Genomic DNA, 24,208 nt, shown 5'->3' with positions numbered 1-24,208 from the left:
CAAAGAAAACCCAGATCTCGTAACCGTCTGTTCTTATTCATATAGGCCTTTGATTCGCACTAAAAGCAGACCTCACAGTGGTCTTTGTTGTTGTCTTTTTTGCGTTGTTTGTTTTGAGCTTTCATAGAGTGTAAAAAAAAGAAGAGTGGTGGAGTGATTGTGTAACAAAATTTCCCTTGAAATTTTTCGTTTATGATCGAATTTGAAGAGAAGGATATTTGAGAAACCTCGATTTAGTGGTCGAATTGTGGAGGGTATTTGATTTGTAAGATGTGGAGGCGGGCCACTGATTACCGGTGCCCGGTTTGAAGGAGGTTTTCACAATGGATCTGTGCGTTGTTTGGGCTGTTCGTTGTTGCTGTTTTGGTTTTGTTCGTAGTTCATCACAATCATAATGAAGATCGGGTCGAGCATCCTGTTGATGAGGAACACTCAAGAATTGAGTAGGGTGTTCGTAAGAAGTTAAACTTTACTGAAGAAATATTGGGTGCTACGTCATTATCTCGGCAGTTGGCAGAACAAATGACACTCGCCAAAGCTTATGTCATAATTGCAAAAGAGCACAACTTTTACCTTGCCTGGGAGCTAAGTTTGATGATTCAGAGTTGCCAGCTTTTTCTTTCTAAAGCTGCAATGAGAATGAGGCCTGTTACACTGGAGGAAGCGGAGCCAATAATTACCCGTCAATCATCTTTATTATGTAAGGCACAAGATGCTCATTATGACATTGCTACTACGATAGTGACAATGAAATATCATATTCAAGCCCTTGAAGAGTGAACCAATGTCGCAACTGCTCAGAGTACGATTTTTGGACAATTGGTTGCCTAGGTATTTCCTAAGAGTCTTCACTGCCTAATTCTCAAGCTTTCCGCTGATTGGCTTAAAAGATTGCCCCTTCAAGACCTCTCAAACGAGCGGAGAAACACTCCTCGACTCGTTGACAACAATCTTTATCATTTCTGCATATTTTCGGACAATGTCCTTGCTACCTCAGTTGTCGTTAATTCTACGATTTCCAATGCTGATCATTCTAAGTAGATGGTTTTCCACATTATCACTAATGGGGTTACCTATGGAGCTATGCAAGCTTGGTTCCAAAGTAATGACTTCAAGGGGGCCATGATAGAGGTGTAGAACATCGAGGAGTTTACTTGGTTCAATATTTCTTACGTTCCCATCGTAAAGCAGCTACTTGATGTAGACTAACGGGCCTATTATTTTAAAGAAAATTGAGATGTTGAGCCGAGATTGCGGAAGCCGAAATACATTGCCTTGTTGAATCACCTTCGGTTTTACATACAAGAGATCTATTCTCAACTTGAGAAGATAGTATTTCTTGATGATGATGTTGTTGTGCAGAAAGATCTAACGCCGCAATTCTCACTGGATTTGCATGGGAATGTAAATGGGGCAGTGGAGACTTATCTCGAAGCATATCATCCTTATTATAAGTATCTGAACTTCTCAAATCCCATCATCAGCTCGAAATTCGACCCGCAAGCATGTGGATAGGCGTTTGGCATGAATGTTTTCGATCTAGTTGCCTGGAGGAAAGCTAATGTCACTACAAGATACCATTACTGGCAGGAACAAAACACCGATAAGACACTTTGGAAACTCGGAATCCTCCCTATGGTCCTTCAATTATAATGGGTTTTTTTTTCGTTTATTTTATTACTTTTAAAATTTTAAATTTTAAAATTTTTATTTTATTTGTTTATTCTATTTGATTTATTTAATATTTCTTATCTAACATTTTTAATTTTTTAGTGGAATATTTTAATCGATCAAAGGTAATTAACTTGAATCGAGTTTTTAAATTTTAATTTTCACAATTAAGACAACCGACAAATTAAACGGTACCGAAAGGGCAGTTCAAGGGTACTAATGTTTCCTTGACTGTAACCGACTCCTGAATTTGACATATTTCTGGTAAAATGAAGATCATATAAGATGGTGTCTGATCAACCTAAATATTTTTAAAATGATCGGTGACGACTCTAACCCATTTTTTAAGTCGAAGTTCAATTCTAGGCCCACGCGAAAGACAACCGCGACTCTCACATAAAGGGATCTCTTTGTTTTTAGTTATTTCAATCTCCTGAAGTTGTTATGGGATGAGTATGGAGCCCTGGTCCTTTTTGCCTCGTGTTAATGTGAAGATACACAGAAAAAGTTTAGACATCTCTAGAAGCAGAAGTTATTCCAATTTCTAAGGGGATTGAATGAGTCATACACCACGGTTTGAAGTCAACTATCACTTATGCAGCCTCTGCCTATTATGAACTAGGCATATTTGATGATTTTTTCAAGAAGAATCTCATCGAACTTTTTCAGGTGGTCTTGGTCCAGTGTCTGATTCGACTGTTATGCTTGGTAATACATGCGGTTAATATGGAAGGTATTGCTCTCACTCGATCATTGGTAAACAGATCAATTGATTGAATCTTGGATTCAGGTTCCACAAAACATGTATTATCTGATTCTTCTTTTCTGTCCATTTCTTGTTTACTTGAATCACGATCCGTTCATTCACCAAATGATAACACCTCTTCTATTTCCCATACAGGTTCATATCAACTCGAATCTAATCATGTTCTTAATGATGTATTGGTAGTGCCAAATTTTAGTCCAAACGTTATTTTAATATCAAAATTAATCAGATATTCTAATGTGCTGTTATTTTTTACCCAAACTTTTGTATGTTGCAGGACTTCTCCACTAGATGGATGAGGAAGATTGGTAAGCAATCTGGTGGTCTCTAGTTGTTTAAGTCTTGACAAAACAAATTTGAGTCTCTTTCCCTAAATGTTTTTCTTTTGCAATAGTATGTTGTCAAATGCTGCCACGCCCATCAATGTATGATATCGGTTGTTAATGAAACAAGCATTTGGTATTCTCAGTTAGAGCATGCCCCTATTCCCAAATTAAATAGAATGAGTGTTCTTCATGATAATAAATTTGATCCACAATTTATTAAAATTTATTCTATTTTCCCCATGTCTAGAAAATGTAGAAATCATTTATAATTAGTCACACCAAGTCTAGAAAGCCATTTTTTTCTTATTTATTTAGACTTTTGGGGTCTTATCATATTCCTACTCATAATGGACATAGGTTTTTTCTTACCATAGCGGATGACTGCACTGGAATATCAAGGGTTTACTTACAAAAACTTAAATTAGATGTTATTGTTGTTCTTAAAAGCTTTTTTTTTTCTCTTGTTAAAACTAAGTTTTCAACTAATGTCAATATCATTCGCAGTGATAATGAAACTGAACCTTTTAGTTTTGAATGTAGCCCATTGTTTACTTCTTTTGGAATAATACATTAAGTTCTTGAGTTCACACATCATAACAAAATGGTGTTACCGAGCACACATATAGACATCTCATTGAAATAGCTAGATCCTTTCGTTTCCAATCTAAAGTCCTTATTAAGTTTTTGGGAGAATGTGTGTTAACAGCCTGTTATCTCATTAATTGCTTATCATCTTCTGTTGAAGTTTTGAATGGAAAAAACATTCTTATTCATATTTAAGAGTTTTTGGGTGTATTTATTTTGGAACCACACCTAAAAACAAAGTAAATTTTCTTCTTGTGTTATTCCTTATGTTTTTATGGGTTATTCATGTACACAAAAGGGTTATCTTCTGGTTAATCTTGACAATAGAAAAGTTTTTTTGTTAACACGGATATTTCTTTTAGGGAAAATATATTCCCCTTTCATCAATCTATTATTTCTAAGATGAATCTTTTTCCTTCTAACCCATACATTCCAGATTTTGATTTTTTGGTTATTCAACAGTTTGTTCCTCCTTCACAACATGTTTCTCTTTCACCAAATACCTTATAACCTACTGTCCTTTCATCCCAAGATCTTATTCTTAAACCTCAACTTTATGAGTCTACATCACCATAACCAGTTTCAATAAGTATCCCTGATACAGAACCTATCATTCTAAATAGTGTTATTCAAAATTCTGCTTCTTTACAACTTGTTATAACTGTGTCTATTGTTACTTGTAAGTCTTATAGGGCTCAAGAAACACCATCTTGGTTTCTTTGTTCTTACTAATATGTCTCTCTTTCATGTTAGTCTTCCTTTTCATATTCTCATCTTTCTCTTAATACATCAATTTTTATTTTTACCACTTCTATTGTTGAACCTAAAACTTTCTCAGAAGCTATCACTAATCCTTTTTGGAAACATGCCATGCAAGAAGAAATTCAGCCATTAGAATCTAATAATACATGGGTTGTCATTCCCTTACCTCAAGGGAAGGTTCCAATTGGCTGTAAATGGATTTATAGGGTTAAATATAAGGGCTCAAGTGAGGTGGAGAGATAAGGCACACTTGGTTGTAAAAGGGTATAATCAATAAGGAGTTGTTTACATTGATATATTCTCCTGATTACTAAAATGGTTATTGTTCATACTATTCTTTCTCTTGTCTCAATGTTTAATTGGTGCATATACCAAATAGAGGCATATAATGTTTTTTTGCAAGGAGACTTGCATGAAAAGGTCTACATGGAATTGCCACAGTGATTTTGTAGCAAGAGGGAGAAAATGGTTTGCATGCTGCAAAAATCACTGTATGAGTTAAAGCAAACATCTAAATAGTGGAATATTCGATTGAAAAAGGCCTTGTTAGCAGTTGGTTATATTCAAAGTAAGTTTGACTATTCTTTATTCACCAAGAGACAAGGAGATAAAATAGTTGTAATGCTTATATATGTTGACTATTTGTTAATAACTGGAAATGATGTCAGCATGATTGAGGAGTTGAAATGCATCTTGAACAAGAACTTCAAAATGAAAGACTTAGGAGTTTTAAAATACTTTTTTGGTCTAAAGGTATTGATGACCAATAAGGGAATTTTATTAAATCAAAAGAAGTATGCTCTTGAGTTAATTGGGGAATCTAGTTTAGGTGTAAAAGCATCTTCAACCCTGTAGGAACAGAATTTAGAACTCACCACTGCTGCATATGGTGAAGCATTACAGAAACATATCAATGATAGTTTGTTGGAAGATAAAACAAACTTTCAAAGACTAATTGGTAGGTTGATTTATTTAACTAACACGAAACCATACATCACCTATGCAATACATCATTTGAGTCAGTTCATACAACATCCAAAGCAATCTCACATGAAAGCTTCTTTGAGAGTAGTTAGATACATCAAGAAAGACTTGAGACAAGGACTTTTATTAAAGGCGTCAAATGTAAGCCAAATGATAGCTTATTATGTTTCAGATTAGGCTGGTTATCCTATGACAAGAAAGTCGATTACTGGATACTGGATAAAATTTGAAGACTCAAATTTCTGGAAGTAAAAAAAGCAAAGTATAATGGTAAGGTCTTTAGTAGATGTAGAATATTAAGGCATGGCAGTTGCTGTAGCAAAGGTTGTATGGATAAAGAGGTTGCTTGTTGAAGTAGGTGTTAAGGAGATGAAGCTAGTGAAGTTGTTTTGTGACAGCAAGGCAACCTTACATATTGCATCGAATCCATTCAATTATGAACGAACAAAGCACATTGAAATAGACTATCACTTTGTTAGGGAAAAAATTCAAGAATGCATCATTCAAATGAAGCATGTGCCTACTGAAAGTCAACTTGCAGACATTTTAACTAAGTCCTTGGGTGTTCAGCAACATAATTATTTACTTTCCACGTTGGGGGTTAAAAACATTTTTACCTATCAACTTGAGGGGAGTGTTAAGTTCCTTAGGTAGTTAGTGTGTTAGTAGTTTGTTATTGTTTGTTAGTTTAATCCAGTTGCTTGTATATAAGTTTTTGTATGTGTCGAAACGGTCCTCGCCGGCTTTTTAAGGCTTTTTCGATGATCGATCCAACTTAATATTGGGAACATGTCGGGTTTTAAAATAAATAAATAAATAGATAAATTTGGAGTCGCCACCGACCTTTGGGTTAGGTAGGTCGAATACCTAAAAATATTTTTTTAAATAATTTTAAGAAAAACAATTTTAAAAGATAAAAAATTTATCTGCGTTTGACCAAAGGTTCATTTTGAAAAAGGTTCAGGAGTCGGTTACGTGTGGGGAAGATTTAGCACCCCGACAATGTCAAAAAATTGGTACTTCACGATTATACGTCATCCAAATATTAAATTTGGCAAATTCAAATAATATTTAAATTATAACATTTTTTAGAAAAATAAAAAGGGGATATTATTTTATACGAATAATCCTTAGAAACACACTCATTGTCAGTTAAGGCGTGTTTCTATAAATTTCTCGAGTAAAATAACATTTGAAATTATTATACTTAGTAAAAATTAACAAATATATAAATACTGGATTAAAATAATAAATTATTAAAATTAGGGTTTAAATTATAAAACTATACAAGATCAAGGAAAAATAGTAAATAATTAATATATTAGGTACTTCAAATGTAAATAAACCAAAAAATTATTTATAAATTAAATATATTAAAATTCGATGACTAAATTATAATATAATCAAAATTTATATCTATAATATAAATAACATAAAATCTAGGTACTAAACTGGTAATTTAACTATAATTAAATTTTAGGATTAAAATAAAAACTATTAAAATTAAAGGACTAAATCAGATATTTACCCAAATCATATATAAATACGATTAGTGACTAAAATGGAAACAAAATAAAATTTGAAATACAAATTAAACTAAAAAAATGATTTCAGTGACCAAATTGTAAATATTACAAGGTGAAGGGACGACAGACAGGGTATACCCATACACTAAATACACAAATAATCCCTCCTCAAAACGAAGTCGTTTGGGGAGGGATATAAATACCCCAAAACCGGCCCTAAGGCCTTCAATCTCTCATTTTCTTTTTTTCTACTTCTCTCTTTATTCCCTCGCTGGAGGGAAGCTGGTCACCGTATACCCGCGACCACTGCCGGCCATCATGAATGGTGGCCGTAATTCGATCGGAATACCCAAATTGATCCTCGGGTTTCCCTAAGATCGAATCCAAGCACCATTTTTTCCTAAAAACTAGTCAATCAGACTAGATCTAAAAAGATACCTTCGAACTGACGACTTTCTAGCGACGTTTGGATCTCTCCGACGATGGTAATTTTTCTTTCCTCTCTGCTTTTGTTGGTTCATGTTTTTTCGTTGTTGTTGGTTCGTTGGTCTATCTGTTTCTTTGTTTTTTTCTTTTGTTGTTTTCTGTTCGAATGTATGTCTTATTCTTGTTTTTCTTTTTCATTGTTTACACGTGATATGGCTTTTTATAAGCCTCGTGGTGCTCCCTTTTAACCAGTCGGATATATGAAGCCCGGTGAGTCATCGGGACTATGGTGGTGACTCACCATAGGGGCGGCTAGATGAATAGGATGAGTTGGTTGGGTGCATTAAATACACCCAAATCTCCTTCGGTTTGGCCGGTACGGCGGTGGCTGTGTGGCAGTAGTTGAGTGGAGCTTCAGGCGACAAAGATTGAGATAGCATCATTAGGGTAATACCCTAAGTCTTGAGTGATCTGGACTGTTGGATGGGTCCAGATCCTATAGTTGAGAGTTGTGACAGTTGGAAGCTATGTGTGAAAAACCCTAACCGGGTTATGGGCTTGGATCGGGTTTTGGATTTTGCTTTGTAATTGGGCCTCCAATTTATGTTGTATTTGGGCCCCAATTTTTAATATTTGGGCTTACTTTGTAAAAATAATAATTATTTAATAATAATAATAACAATAATAATAATAGTAAATATGTAAGACAAAAATGATTGTCTACAGCTGTCCTTCTTTTCTCATTCTTGTGTCAATAAGAATAGGGCAAAGACGTAAAGACAAAGAGTTTTCGTCCAATTGACTTCATGCTTTAATGGGAAATCTGCTCCACTCTTCTTTCAGGGGAGATCAAACTTGATATGTGCCTCTTTTTCGGGTATTCATATCAATTTTGGAAGATGTATATGCTCTACTATTCATTTAGGGAAGATCAGACTTGAGATTGATTTGATTCATTGCTTCTTTAGGAAGACCAAATCTGAAAAATTGAATTCTATTTGTGAGGTATTCAGGAATAACAAAGGTTGACTTCTCTATACGAGGAAGTCAATGATTGACTCCTCTTCACAAGGGAATCAAGGATTGACTCTATTGGAGAGTCAAGTGATTAACAAAGATTGTTTTCTCTTCACGAGGAAGTCAAAAATTGACTCTACTAGGGAGTCAGAAATAACAAAAGTTGACTTTTCTTCACGAGGAAATCAAGGATTGGCTTTACTGGAAGTCAGAAATAACAAAGGATGACTTCTCTTCACGAGAAAGTCAAGGATTCACTCATCTTCGTGAGGAAGTCAAAAATTGACTCTACTGGAGAGTTAAGAATAATAAAGGTTGACTTCTCTTCACGAGGAAGTCAAGGATTGACTCTACTAGTGAGTCAGGAATAATAAAGGTTGACTTCTCTTAACAATGAATTCAAGGATTAACTCTACTGGGGAGTCAGAAATAACAAAGGTTGACTTCTCTTCACAAGGAAGTCAGAGATTGACTCTACTGGAAGTTATAAATAATAAAGGTTGACTTCTCTTAACGAGAAAGTTAAGGATTGACTCTACTGGGGAGTCAGAAAAAATAAAGGTTGACTTCTCTTCACGAGGAAGTCAAGGATTGACTCTAATGGGGAGTCAGAAATAATAAAGGTTGACTTCTCTTAACGAGGAAGTCAAGGATTGACTCTACTAGGGAATCAAAAATAAAAAAAGGTTGACTTCTCTTCATGAGGATGTCAATGATTGACTTCTCTTCATGAGGAAGTCAATGATTGACTCTACTGGGGAGGTAGAAATAATAAAGGTTGACTTCTCTTAACGAAGAAGTCAAGGATTGACTCTACTGGGGAGTTATAAATAACAAAGGTTGACTTCTCTTCACGAGGAAGTCAAGAATAACAAAGAGTGAAAACATCCTACCCAAAGGTTTTACGGTTGGCCGAATGACTTATCATTTTGTTCGAAAGACTTACAGATGACCCGAAAGATTTAAGCATCATGCAAGAAAGACTTATTGATAGCCCGAAGGACTTACAAGTTTTGGGAAATAATTTACTGGGTAAGAAACTTTGGTAATTGTTTTCCTACTTTTCAAAAATTTCATTTTCTAAAAACATTAACTGAGAAACTTTGGAAATCACTTTCTCATTTTCATGTGAAAACATCCTACCCGAAGGTCTTACGGATGGCCCGAAGGACTTATCATCTTGCTCGAAAGACTTATAGATGACCCGAAAGATTTAAACATCATGCTCGAAAGACTTACTGATTGCCTGAAGGACTTATAAATTTTGGGAAATAATTTACTAGGTAAGAAACTTTGGTAATCGCTTTTTACTTTTCAAGAATTTCATTTTTTGAAAATATTAAATGAGAAACTTTGGTAATTACTTTTTTATTTTCATGCGAAAACATCCTACCCGAAGGTCTTACGAACGGCCCGAAAGACTTATTATCTTGCTCGAAAGACTTACAGATGACCCGAATGATTTAATCATTATGCTCAAAAGACTTACTGATGGCCCAAAGGACATACAAATTTTGGGAAATAATTTACTGGGTAAGAAACTTTGATAATCACTTTCTTACTTTTCAAGAATTTCATTTTCTGAAAACATTAAATGAGAAAATTTGATAATTTCTCATTTTCAAAACAACTTAAAGGTTGGGTAACATGCCTCATTTCAAAATAATGCTTCTTCTGTGGATTACGCCCATATATTCTTTAGGTCTTGCCTCTCCTAATGTGATTCTTGCATTTAATGTTTGAATTCTACATTTCACTTGTAAGTTATTTTGACATCATGAATCTTCTCTTTTCATATAAATATCTCTAAAAACCATGTGTTTACACGAATGCAATTAAATGTATCAATTTAATGCATTTTTATTTTATGCAAATGATGTTCTTATGAATGCATAAATGTTGATTCAATCTTCATTTGACTCCAAAATGGCGAACTTGGTCTTCTTCCACTTGATCACTCCTTTCCAGGGTTTACTTCAGATATCACTGTAACAACTTATGCTTGAAACTTTGTATCCTTGAAGAGCCATTTGATCAACTTATATCGTTGTGTCTTCCGTTTGCATTAAAGTCTTAGAAGAGATATTCCATTTCTGGAATTCTTGCTGCAGTCAAAATTATGACCTTGGTTTCCCTTTTTGTCCCTGAACTGTTGTGGAAATCCAATAAAACTCTTATCTTTAAAAGAAAGATCTACCATCCTAAGAGAGCATCGTCTGTTCTAATTTGACTCTTGAAACACATCAAAGGGAGGGTTTATTCTAATATCTTTCATGTCTCCACATTTAATTAAATCTCTAACAAGACTTATTTGTGTCACATCGTGCCGAGAAATTTAACAATAGCCCCTCGTTCAACCTTAGTTGGCTCCACTAGCTTCTTGTTGTTAAAATTTCATCGCCCCATCTGTGTAAAGAAATCTTCACCATTTCTTACCTTTAACCTTGGGGTTGTAGAATACAAACTTCATCTTGGGTCAACACATGAAAACACCATATGATCACAACACCATAGTTATCAGTTCATAAAGCATTTGATAACATATTTATCCTTTCATGTGTCTTCTACCTAGATTTCTCAACCAGGGAAACTTTTTGCATAATGTTCAGAGCTTTTGTATAACATTACAAGAACACCAAAATTCAGTGGGAATACAAGTGGGACGCTTTGGCTCACCAACATCAATGCATGTAAAATACCAGAATAATGTAACTGTATGATGGACAAAATGATCATATATGGTAAGCTCCACTTTCACTGTTTCACCATTTTCATTCTTCATACCTTTCTAGGTCATTGGAAATATTCACTCAATTCAATGATCTTATATTCCTGGATGATATGGGCCTTAAAAGTACCCCAATATTTATAATTTCTGGATGATATGGGCCTTAAAAATACTCCCAATATTACAAGTCGTAAATGTTTGTTTGATTTGAATATTATGATCCCCGCGAGGTCTAGTTTTGGTAATGCCCCTATGAGGATACTCGTGGCTCTCTTCGTGCCCAAATATCTTAATCTTAAATGTTCTCATTTTGGTGTCACTAAACAGTAGTGTTCTCAAATAGCTTGAGGACTTCTATTCATGTGGCCACTAACAGTTAAGAAGTGATCAATCCTTCTAACATAAATGTCTTACATTTTTTATATGATCTAAGATATGTGCCCTTTTCTGAGTAAGGTGATCATCTTCTTCTTGACAGGTTACTGATAAAGTCACAAGGGAGTGTTACAAGTTCTATCCTCCATTCCTTATAATCTCTCAGACCACTTGCTTTCAAAAATGTGAAGTGCTTCATGTTCTGGCATCGCTTATTCTCTCTCCCCAATAGAGGTAGAAAGGGGCTCACCTACTCCAAGGACTTTTCGCATTTGAGACTGTCCAGTTTCAAAATGTTTTTTCTTCTTTCTTTTACTTTAGAAATCAAAGAATGAAAGAATTTTGTAAAGTATTGCCCCTCAATTCAGGTTCACAATTGAATCAAATTATAAACATGAGTTCATAAAATATCAAAAAAATTAAAAAAATTAATGTTTTAAGATTTATAGCTATTTCACAAGAATAAAAATTGATGGGTTGGCTTCAGGTTGGCCTTTCTATTTTCAACGGTTTTAGTCATCAAATATGTTTTTTCTTTTTCGGTCTTTGTGAACATTACGACATGCCCCTCTTTCTTGGCTTGGTATTTTAATCAAATGCGGACAAAATGACGTAACTATCATATTCAATTACTAGACTTTCTAGAACGCTTCTATTTCGGTTCTCTAAAATCTTTCATTTGTTCAAGCTTTGTAGACTCCTCTAACAAAGGCAATGCAGAAATATCGATCTAAAAACGAAATTCCTGAGTGCTTGTGTGAAATTGACTATTACAGGTGTTCCTTAACTCGCTTAGTCCATCTTTACCAAAAATCCTTATTTGATTTAATTTGCTATGAATTGGCTAGCTGAATTCAGCTTTATTGTATATTATAATCACCTTTATCAAGCTAGCTGAATCTTATCCATAAATTCGGGGCGTTTAACCAATTGCTCTAGAAGGACATCGCAAGCTTTATTGTATATATATTATAATCACCTTTATCATGCTAGCTAAATCTTATCCATAAAGCTGGGTGTTTAACCAATTGCTCTAGAGGGACAGTTCAAGCTTTATTGTATACATATAATATTATATTCTGGTATACGGATTCAATTTCTTAAGCTTGTTAAGAATAACCTGTTATAGTCTAGGTGTTGTTGAAAGTAAAAAAAAAAATCATATTTAGAGTTCAATTTCCAAGCAACTGACCTAAACTAGATTCACTTACTCGACTATTCTATCTGTGAAGATTATGATATCATTGAACGTCCTTAACAAAAGAGTAGTCTAGTCGGTTTTGCAATGTCATACACAAAAAATGCCCCATGTTGTCCGCTCCTATGAATATCTGAATACCAAGCCTCTTATTCATTTCCTTATAAAAGGAGAAGGTTATATTTGTAAGAAAATAGTATGGTGCTTGAGTGTATTTTCTGGGGTAAGGTTGAGGATCCTTGTTTTGTCAGTTTTCAACCTTGTCACTTTTGTCAAAGATTTATAACTCTAATTACTTAAAGAGTTTTAAATTCAGTTGATATTCAAAGAACTGCAAGGTTACAAATTTGATTCAATGCTCACCATCTTTAAAGCAACAAAAATTTATTTAAATAATCTTATAAAAAACCAGAGAAAAGACAAAAAAAAATTCAAACAAGATGTTGTAAATGAGATAAAGCTTCAAGATGGATGTTATTATTTCTTATCTAATCCAATGTCACTTGACTCAATCAGATGTTACATATCGTGCTTTGAGGCCCTACTCGAATTCGTCATCCACTGTTCCAATAATTCTTGTGTCAACGTCCCATTTTCCACAAGCATCTCTATCTGCTTTAACAGCGGCCTACAATTCCGTGTAGAATGTCCAGATGCCCCTAAGTGGAAATCACAAACATTATTTTGATAATAGTTGTGGGTAGAAGGGTTTGGTGACACTTTCATTGGCATTGGTGTGAAGTATTAACCTTTAATCAAATGAGGGTATAGATCTGAGATAGAAGTTTGAAACACCTTCAAAGTATTTCTTGATCGTGAGACTTTCTTTGGTCGGTCCGAACAACTAATTGCTCATTTTCTTTTGCGATTGCAGGGGCTCTGGATGTGACATTCATTCACATAATCAGTTTTAGCTTTTTGATCGGTTGGGCTTTTGGAAGTTACTTGTAAGTTTCCTTCATTGATTGTGTTTTCAATTAATTCTACACTTCTCACAAGATACTCAAATTCATTCGTCGAATTTTCCAGCATTAACTCAAAAAAAGGAACTGGAAGGGAATCGTGAAACATATATGATATTTCTTCTTCTAACATGGGAGGTTGAACTTGTGTTGCCACTCTTCTCCATATTAAGGTATAATATTTAAAGCTTTCGTTGGCTTTCATATTTGAAGGTCTTGACGTTTTAGGGCTAAACCTCTGACATATTGATATTGTCCCAAAAAAGCATCAGCTAGACCAACCCATCTCTTGATATGCTTATTGTTCAAACGGTTATACCATACTACTGTTGGCCTAACGAAACTATCATGGAAGGGGTGAATTAGCAAATTATTGATATTTAGGCACCATTCCATCTTTCTGCAAAACATTCTCAGATAGATTAGGGGACAACTGGTGCTATCATATTCCTCAAAATTAGGCATCCTAAATTCATGTGGGATGACCAAATCTGGGACCAAGTTCAGTTCTCTTATTTCTAGTTTTTTATGGGAGGCATTAACACCTTTCATATCCCCAATTATTTCCTTCAGTTGTTTGAATCCATCCTCAGATTGCTTATGATTAATGAGGATATTCTTTAGGTTCGAGTGGGATGGCCCAGGGTATGTTATCATTCTCAATATATTATTCTGATAGCACTGATGCTCTTTAGCAAATATTTTCCTTCTATCAGCAGCCTTGGTTGCTAGCACCTGGATCATTTGATTTGATTTGTCTTGTAGAGAATTCGATGTTTGATTCCTCATATCTTGTTGTAACCCAATCCATCGATCTTGTGATTCCTCGTGAGATTGCTCCATTGTTTCCATGTTTGCTCATGATGATGAGACAATAGTATGAATGAATGATCTTGGTATTAATGTTACAAAACACCTCAAAGATTATTTTTATGCTCTTATAATTAATGCATGTAACAATAGTTAAATAAACAAATGCAATGCAAATGCATGTATGCAAGAGGTATTATTCTAGAGTGACCATCTTAAAACAACTTTCATTTAGAACAAAAGATTTCGATACATCAAAAGAACTTTACAAATAATGAATTACTTTAAGTCCTAACTTTTTTATCCCTCTCAAAAGCCAAATTAACTTCCACTCATGCTCAGGTGTTGAGTTGTGAATCTGCTTTAATTCTCTTGTAAAGCCAGTTAAATCAACCATCGTATGAGCCATATTGCTTGCGTGGGTAGCAACTTCCTTCATGACATTGTCTTTTTCCTGCATCTTTTGTGTCAATTCTCAGAGTTGCAGACAATACATTTCATTTTTCCTTATAAGAGAATCTCTGTGGCAATTAATTTCTCGTACAAGATTTCCATAATCATCCACAAACTTCATCAATGTCTTGTTTTTTTACCCTAGTGGCTTCTAGTTCAGCATCATTCTCATGCTTGTGGAGTTAATATGAGGTTTCCACATTGGATATAACCATATTCAACATCTTGTTTTTGGCTTGACATCTTTCCAAATCGATGATGACTATTTTACACTTTTCTTCAGCAATTCATAAATCATAAGAGAACTTATTGGCTTGACCTTCATGTGTTTTGCAATTCTTCTTCCAATGTTCAACGTTGTTTTTCAGTTTAGTGACCCCTATTGTCTACTCTTTCGGGGTGTTTCCTATACCAGCATTTTTAAAGGATTTACTGATCCTTTGAAAATTGTTACGCATGGCTTCCATCTCTGCACTCAATGTATCGTTTTCAATCTTCAAATAATGAATTTGAGCCTCATAGTTCAACAAATATTCTTTTTCCTTCTAGATGCCCTACTAATACCCTTACCTTTGAACATTTTTTGTATCAATCTAATAGGATAATCCGTTACCAAACTAGGTCGATCTTTTATCTTGAACTCTAAGATTCCATAATCCAAAAGATTTTGGACTAGATGCTTGAAGGCGGTGCAGTTTTCAATGGAATGTCCTTGAATTCCTACATGATATTCAGAATGAACATTGATATCATACCAATTTGGATACGGAGGTTGCCAAGATTTCACATAATGCGGAGCCACCTCTCGGGCTTCTAGTAGCTTCTTGTACAAATCCTTATATGATATTGGAATAGAATCAAAATGAGAGCCACCTCTCGTCTTGGATTAAACTTGAGTCTCCGACATTGAGAGCATACTTTTAAATAACGATGATTTCTGATTGCATAACTTCTTTTCATCTATGGGCACCAACTTTTTAGTATTTCCAAACAATTTGTTGATACGAATGGTGATCGTGAGCGATCTCTTTGATTAACTAGGATTCACTTGTTCTAAAGTAATTCTTTGTGCATATGACATTATTGGATTATGTTTATCGATATCTTTCTCTTCTTGTGTAGAAGTATATTTTCCTAAAGCATATATTCTATCCATCATTTTGGAAATTTTCCATCTTATTTCACGTATCTCCTTTTGCTCTTCATCGGACATATGATCTTTGGGTGCATAGCTTTCCACTATCCTCAGAGTTTCCTCAAGAAGCCATTCCCTAGCTATGTTATAGTTTACTTGATCATGAAACCCTTTGTCCATTATGAAAACCTTTTATTATGATGACCACTCTCAAATTAACACCTTCTGATTATGCCATGATCGTGCAATGGAAGCAAAAAGAAATCAATATAAGCAAGTTAGTACAAATAACAAAACATATATAAATTGATAAAATAATACAAAACAAAAATGAAAATACAAATACAAATAATAGACAGATAAAAACAAGACAAGAGGAATGGTTAGTACCAATCAATTTTATGGAAAGAAAAGATTATACCCAACATGGTATCTACCCTGGCATGCTTTGTTATTTACAAGAAAACAATCCTAACCACATGATATCTAATTCTCAAGCTTGGTATATAGATATAAAACCTATCTTCATAATTTTCTAATTCTCATGCTTATGCAAAACAAATAAATATATTCGAGGAAAAGGTTAAAATGAGTTTCCCCTACAAACAAAAATTCAATATAAAACGGGTAAAAATTCGGTACTACTAACAGGGTACTCGAATTATTCTTTGCTAATGCCCCTTTGAGTCTGCCAGACCCTCGATCCTCACCCATTATAGGCTTAAACGGATTAAGTTCAATTCAAGAGGATTCATTTCCCCATATCCATGTGAGGAAACTCGATGTTTCACTCGTAAACATGAGGCCTATGTATCCTATAGGTTACTTGCTAAAGCCCATACGGAGAAAAATACTTTTTTTACGTAAGCGTAGCGTTCACCCCTACCTAATGAGACATAGCACAGTTAGAAGGCTCTCAAATTCAAACAGCTATAGTATGTGAGGGGTAACTCACAATCATTTACCTCGATCCATGAATAATCAACCCAAAAAGGTTAGAAATCAGAAATACAAAAACTAATCAATTAGTATGGCTAAAAAATGCGATGTCATGCAAAAACAAATATCATTCATATTTTCCATTTTTAACTAAAAACATGACGTATAATCGATTATAGCTTGACTCTTTAAAAAAATCCCCAGTGGAGTCACCAAGCTGTCGAAACGATCCCTGCCGACTTTTTAAGGCTTTTTCAAGGATCAGTCCAACTTAATATTGGGAACATGTCGAGTTTTAAAATAAATACATAAATAGAAAATTTTGGAGTCGCCATCGACCTTTGAGTTAGATAGGCAGAATACCTAAAACTATATTTTAAAATAATTTTAAGAAAAACAATTTTAAAAGATAAAAAATTTATCTGCGTTTGACCAGAGGTTCATTTTAAAAAGGGTTCGGGAGTCGATTACGTGTGGGGATGGATTAGCACCTCCACAACGCCAAAACATTGGTACTTACACGATTATATGTCATCTAAATATTAAATTTGGCAAATTCAAATAATATTTAAATTATAACATTTTTTAGAAAAATAAAAAGGGGATATTGTTTTATACGAATAATCCTTAGAAACACACTCCTTGTTAGTTAAGGTGTGCTTCTATAAATTACTCAAGTAAAATAACATTTAAAATTATTATACATAGTAAAAATTAAATATATAAATATTAGATTAAAATAATAAATTATAAAATTTAGGGTTTAAATTTAAAAACTATACAAGATCATATTAGGTACTTCAAATGTAAATAAACCAAAAATATTATTTAAAAATTGTATATATTAAAATTCGGGACTAAATTATAATATAATCAAAATTCATAGCTATAATAGAAATTACATAAAATCTAGGTACTAAAATGGTAATTTAACTATAATTAAATTTTAGGATTAACATAAAAACTATTAAAATTAAAGGACTAAATCAAATATTTACCCAAAATTATATAAATACAGTTAGTGACTAAAATGGAAACAAACTAAAATTTGAAATACAAATTAAACTAAACGGAAAATGATTTCAGTGACCAAATCGTAAAGATTACAAAGTGAAGGGACGGTGGACAAGGTTTACCCATACACTAAATACACAGATAATCCATCCTCAAAATGACGTCGTTTGGGAAGGGATATAAATACCCCAAAACCGGCCCTAAGGCCTTCAATCTCTCATTTTCTTTTTCTACTTCTCTCTATAAGAGAGAGAAGCTCTGACTTCTCTCTTAATTCCCTCGCTGGAGGGAAGCTGGTCACCAGGCCAACCGCCGTACACCGTGGCTAGAATTCGATCGAAATACCCAAATGATCCTCGGGCTTCCCTAAGGCCGAATCTGAGCACCATTTTTCCTAAAAACTAGTCAATCGGACTAGATCTAAAAAGATACATACGAACAAATGACTTTCCAGCGACGTTTGGATCTCTCTGACGATGGTAAGTTTTCTTTCCTCTCTTCTTTTGTTGGTTCGTGTTTTTTCGTTGTTGTTGGTTCGTTGGTCTCTTCGTTTCTCTTTTTTTTTCTGTTGTTGTTTTCTGTTCAAATGGTTGTCTTGTCCTTGCTTTTCTTTTTGTTGTTTGCAGGTGATTGGGTTTTTATAAGCCTCGTGGTGCTCCCTTTTAACCGGTAGGATGGATGATGCCCGGTGAGTCACCGGGACTATAGTGGTGACACACCATAAGGGCGGCTAGATGAATAAGATGAGTTGGCTGGGTGCATTAAATGTACCCAGATCTCCTTCGATTTGGTCGGTGTGGCGGTGGTTGTGTGGCAGTAGCTGAGTGGAGCTTCAGGCGGCGGCGAATAAGATAACATCATTAGGGTAAAACCCTAAGTCTTGAGTGATCTGGACCGTTGGATGGGTCCATATCATACAGTTGAGAGCTACGACAGGCTAGAAGCTATGTGTGAAAACCCCTAACCGGGTTCTGGGCCTAGATCGGGTTCCGAATTTGCTTTGTAACTAGGCCTCCAATTTGTTTTGTATTTGGGCCCCGATTTGTAATATTTAGGCTTACTTTGTAAAAATAATTATTATTTAACTATAATAATAATAATAATAATAATAATAATAATAATAAATAATAATAATAATAATAATAATAAATGTGTAGGACAAAATGAATGTCTACAATATGTAAATGTTTTTTTTCAATGAAGAGTGAGGAATAATTTTCATATTGTCATCTTAGATTTATGATTTTAACACAAATATATATTATCAAAGCCAATTTATCATACTAATATTTTCTCCTTTACGTGTCTATGTGTGCGCTATCTAATTTATGTGCTTTAATTAGAAATTTATTTTTAAGTTATAAATAATTTTTTAATTAAATATTTTTAATATTTTTATTTTAATTGAAACTAATATATTTGATTCAATTAGATTAATATATATATATATATAAATGAATGAATGATACAATATGATTTATTAACTTTATCAACTTAAATTACCCAAAACACTTTTAAATAAGTTCTAGGTCAAATTGTCAATTTATTCAATATACTATAATTTAATTCCTATATATTTTTAAAATATTTTTTTAATTTAAATAACATAATTCAATTATACGAACTTAAAACAACTAAATTGCATAAAATAAATTTATAAGTTACATATAATATAAAAATGTATAACATAATTTTGAAAAAAAATGTATTTTGCAACTACTGGGACTTGAAAAATATAAAAATTGAAATTGAAAAAATTATAGAGAATCTAAACTTACATGTAACAAAACTAATAATGAAATCTAAATGGTTGTTTGTTTACTTCTGAATGATTCAAATGTTAAATAATTCAGAGACTTTGTATGAATTAACTCTGAATGTAACATGTTTGATAATGGCTCTGAATCATTCAGAATGTACTTACGTGCTAAATCATTCAGTATTGTTTTACTAAATAAGTCAACACTAAATCATTCAGAGGTACGAAATAAACACGCATATTAAACAGTTCAACATTCATCGCTAAATAAACTCATTAAGAGACAATCAGACCGCCCTTTCTGTATACAAATAAATAAACCCACTAAACCCCTATATATTGATATTGTAATGAAATGGGCCCCATTTGTTAATATCACTTTTACGAAATGCAGGTATTGGGTGAGGGCATGTGATGTGGGTCCCATTATGTTGGTGAAGTCATTTTCATCCCCATAAAAAGAACAAAAAATTCATCGGAGCCGGTTGATTGGTGACAACTCATCCACTCTACCTATTTCTTTAAAACTGTGACCGTAGGGAATATAAAACTGCTTCGCCTTACCCAATTCTCTCATCCCTTCGGGCTTAGCTCCTCGGTTTATTAATTTAATTTTTTTATTTCATATTTCAATTAATTTAATTTTTTATTTGAAATTTTAATTTTATAAAAAAAATTATTTTTTAAAAGGTCAAATATTTCAACCGCCCACAATTTTTTAATATCAATTTCTTAAAGACCCTTTTGCCACTTATGAGGGCAACTACAATTTGCATGGATGACGACATACGAAAGCATCACAAGTATTTTATACAAAAAAAAAACCTGGGAAAATGAATCTAGTTGTTGCTTCTTTCTCCGTTTCAGTTATTTTATTTTAATACACCTCTTTTACCTCCACTCTTTAGTTTTTTAATTATTCTTTTTGATCAACTTTGATTTTGTTTAATTATTTTATTCAACAATTAAATGCTTTATTCTTTAATCATTATTAATTATATTAACATATTGGGATTTGTTTCGAGCAGCTAACACATGGGGTGGTATGCTCCACTTTGTTCATGCAAACAATACTATGTTTTGGGTTTTGGTGCTTTGCGTTTATTCTTTTTCTTTCATTTTTATTATTTATTCTTTTTTTTCAATTACTTTCTTTGCATGCATGTGTAGCTAGGCTTATCAAGGATATACACCCACAAAAATGAATATATGCATTCTCTAGGCATTTAGGATTGAATTTAAGTGGATTGGTCAAATTATTCGAACTATCCATGATCATTTGGTCCGATTTAATTTAGGTTTTTGGACTTTATTTTGTAGTTTTTAAACATTGATTCGTAAAGTTTCAAGGAATTTTTAATAAATATTTTCTTAAAAGATGGACTAAGAAAACGATAATTCTTAGATAGTATTTTTATATTATTTAAACTATTTTAAATATAAATTTATATTATTAAAAGAATAAAAAAATTATAGGTTAAATGATAACAGAATTCGGTTCAACTTTTGGTAACCAATATTTTTTAACTTTATAAACCATAAGTCATACTGTTGAGTTTGGTTTTCAATTTCTCCATTTTTTTACTCGATCCTGATATTTTATGGCATTTATGATTCAAGTGAAATCTTTTGTTTGAATTCGAATTGTTAATGGAAAAACCAATTTTGATACCGTTTTAAATAATAAACGTTAAATTTGTGAAAAAAATAAGATTATTTTTTTACTAATATATGGATCAAATTGATACATTTAATACTAAATGGAGTAATTTAAACTAGTCTTTTTATTTCCAAATCGATCCATTTACTTTGGGAAAAGAAGGTTACATCCATTTAGTAGGGAGTAATTTTAGCAATTCGTATAATAGAGGGACCAATAAATACCTTCACTTGAATTGAAACCTTAAAAGTAGAAATTAAAGGAAATTGGAAAAGAAAAGAAAGATTGAAAGCATATAGGCAAAAAAAGTTCATTGTACATGAGACCAAGGCGTCATATCAAAAAACAAGTACATCATTCATTTAACATCAATTGTATGAGATAACCAGTAAATGGACCCCCGATATCTACCATCATCAATCAAGGTATTTGGGTGAGCCTAGCTTGATATTGTCTCTAATAATAATAATAATAATATGTATACTGAATTTAAAAAGGAAAATTAAAAACTTTAAAAAGATATTATTAAGCACGAATCAAGTGATTTGAGTAGTAAATGAATTGTCGTTATTCCTTTAGGTATCGGGTTCGAGCACCATAAATGTTAGGTGCGTAAGTATTCAATATCAAATGATTGAGAGTTACATTTGAATAGATATTATCTTATACTTACTTATATTAATAAAAATGATACCATCCAGCTCAGTTGGTAGAGCACAAGACTCTTAACATTGGGGTCGTGGGATCTAGTCCCACGGAGGGCATTTCATAATTCGGAGGTCTCCTACGGAAGCTGCTCTCAACCTGGCGTTGGGACAGCCTACTATCCTACCTCCCCCTTACCTCCATTACATATGGGAATGAGGGTCAGCTAATTATATATTATTAATAAGAATAATTTAAGCTTTATTTTATATAAATTTTGATGTGTTGGTATATTATATGTTTATGAAATATGATGGATGAACCTCTTAAAATACATATAGTTAATGAAGTAGGCATTTTACAGTAACAATTATCAATTAAATTTGAAGATATAATTTGCGACTTCTTTGGAAGAAAATTAGTCAATTAATCTTGAATATCTTAGAGTTAATATAGACAAAATCTTAATAAATCTTAAGGATATTGATAATATTAATCGATTGCATTTTGTTTTACAAGGAGGGGTTTTTATACCGAATGACATCGTTTATTTTACAACAAAAGATAGTATAAAGTTAATATATTTAGATTAATCTGTCACACCCGACTGAATTTTTTCAATTTAATTTCGGGGATTAAACTAGCATTTTTTAAAATTTGAATAAAATTCATAAAAAAAAATTGAGAACCAGAAGATAATTTTACCATTCCTAAATTAAGTTGAGTTTAAAACTCCTCCCACTTACCCAAAACCTTCCCATTTTGGAAACCCCTTAACTTCTCTCTCTCTCCATCTTTCTCTCTATTTCTTCTTTTGAATTTTTCCCTCTAAAAAGCTTCCATCACCGTTTCATCGTCGATTAGATCTTTGTTCATCTTACTGCCCATACCATTGGATTTCTAGTGTTGTTATGAGTCCACTAGTGTCCACTTTATCGTCGTCGCCATCGGTGTAGAGAGAGGTGAGACAGGAAGATTCACTCTATGGAAAATCAACTCTTTGTCGTACACCGTCGTGAATCGAGTTTAGTAAGTGATTCAAAACCTTATTTTTTCATTTTATGATTTTTTTTCAAATTTTTCGACTCGTCGTCACACGCGCCACCCTTCCGTTTGAGGCTGTTTCTCTTCCCGGGAAAAGTTTTTTGGAAGCTGGCTCGACCCGACCCCTGTACCCAAAGCGCACTCATGAACTTGCCTTGCCCGGCCCAAACCCTTTGGCCTAATCCAATTGATCCAACTAAATCAAATCGATCCAGAACAAGTCAATTGAATTGAATTGGTCCAATATAATTGGACCAATCCATAACGATAGTCGAATCGAATCAGTCCAACTGAATCGAACTAAATCAATTCGATTCGAGCCGAACTGAATCGAGTCAAATTGAAATAAACCAAGCTGAGCCAAGGCATTGATCGTTGACTGGTGTTGAATTTGACCTTTAACCGATTTTGACTTTTTTCGAAAACCTCTATCTTGATTTTTTAATGTTCTGAGTTCAATGTTATGATCCATTTTTCCAAATTCTAATCCGAAAGCCCCAAAATAAGCCCTTTAACCCAAAAAATGCATTAAATAGTTTTAGTATTTTAATATAAGTATTGAGTTTTGAATATAAAATTGATTTGAGAACGAATTTTTATAAAGACACTTGTGTTTTCCCTGATCGAGGGTCGACTAGATCCAGCACTTCTAGTCCAATAGGTTCGAATGATTCACGTCTTCGAGAGTTACTCGTAGAATTTTGTAAATTATTTAAATAAAGTTTATAATTTAATATATTAGGATATTAATATATTTTTCCAATTCGTAGGATCTAACACTGCCATAGACCTTAATAGGTAGACCTATCAGTAGGTTATTCTGTCAGACTCTTCAAACCGATACAGGTGCATTCATTATGGTGTTAGAATATTGTTTTAATTTATTCATCTAAATTGCTCTAGACTACTGATGATACTATATTTTAATGGCATGACCTCTGATTTATTATATACTGTTGATTGTATTTTTTATTTATAGTATATTTTTGGTGTGATCTCTAGTTACTGTATTTCTGGACATTATTATATTTTTAACGTGATCTCTAATTATCGTATTTTTAGATATGATTTTAAATTACGAAAGGTTTTTCATGTTTTAATGTATTAAACTATTGTTTTCACTTAAGTACATGTGTATTTATTGTTGTCAGGGGTATTGTTGGATGAAGTATCTCAAGCTTAGTCTATGCCTGGTAAGACCTTATCGCAGACTCATTTGTTCTATGTGCAAGATAAGTCCTCATTATAAGTCCTTATGATATAAGTATAAGGTCTTTACTGTGTGTACAAGTGGGTGTATGATTCAGGGGAATCTATACATTTTGGTGTTTGGATGGAGGTAATGGTCATGTTTTCAAAGCATGTTTTCTAAATAAAATTTATCGAAGTGTTTAACATCTGTATGTTTTTATACACCAAAGAA

At 33.2% G+C, this 24,208-nt stretch overlaps 1 pseudogene; it reads left to right on the top strand.

Annotated features, from left to right (window-relative positions):
• Positions 1 to 270: 270 nt before the first annotated feature.
• Positions 271 to 1,653, top strand: LOC120216295 (annotated as a pseudogene).
• The last annotated feature ends 22,555 nt before the right edge of the window (positions 1,654 to 24,208 follow it).

This window comes from Hibiscus syriacus, unplaced genomic scaffold (genome assembly GCF_006381635.1).
Source record: "Hibiscus syriacus cultivar Baekdansim isolate YM2019G1 unplaced genomic scaffold, ASM638163v2 tig00110160_pilon, whole genome shotgun sequence".
Classification (NCBI taxonomy): domain Eukaryota; kingdom Viridiplantae; phylum Streptophyta; class Magnoliopsida; order Malvales; family Malvaceae; genus Hibiscus; species Hibiscus syriacus.
Note: the sequence above shows the minus strand (reverse complement) of the source record. Positions and strands in the feature narration are given on the sequence as shown.